We start from the raw sequence: 281 nt of genomic DNA, 5'->3' as shown, positions 1-281 counted from the left end.
CCGAAAAGTCAGGCATACAAATCGTCAAACCTCTACTTTGATACAACAGACAGTATATATCGAAATACATCACCCTGAGAAAACAAAATCCACTCGCGAAGAGAAAATAATAAGTCGCAGTCGAATGTGATGTATGGTGCTTGTGATACAGAGCAAGCGCAATTTATATGATAAACAGCATTGGCGTCACCATCGGCCTTGTGCAGTGAAAGTGAGTGAGAGAAAGAGTCTTAGAGATGCTGTGTGTGTCCCTGGAAACATGTCTCTGTCTTGCAGGCTTT

This window comes from Penaeus monodon, chromosome 31 (assembly GCF_015228065.2).
Source record: "Penaeus monodon isolate SGIC_2016 chromosome 31, NSTDA_Pmon_1, whole genome shotgun sequence".
Lineage (NCBI taxonomy): Eukaryota > Metazoa > Arthropoda > Malacostraca > Decapoda > Penaeidae > Penaeus > Penaeus monodon.
This window is presented reverse-complemented; position numbering follows the sequence as displayed.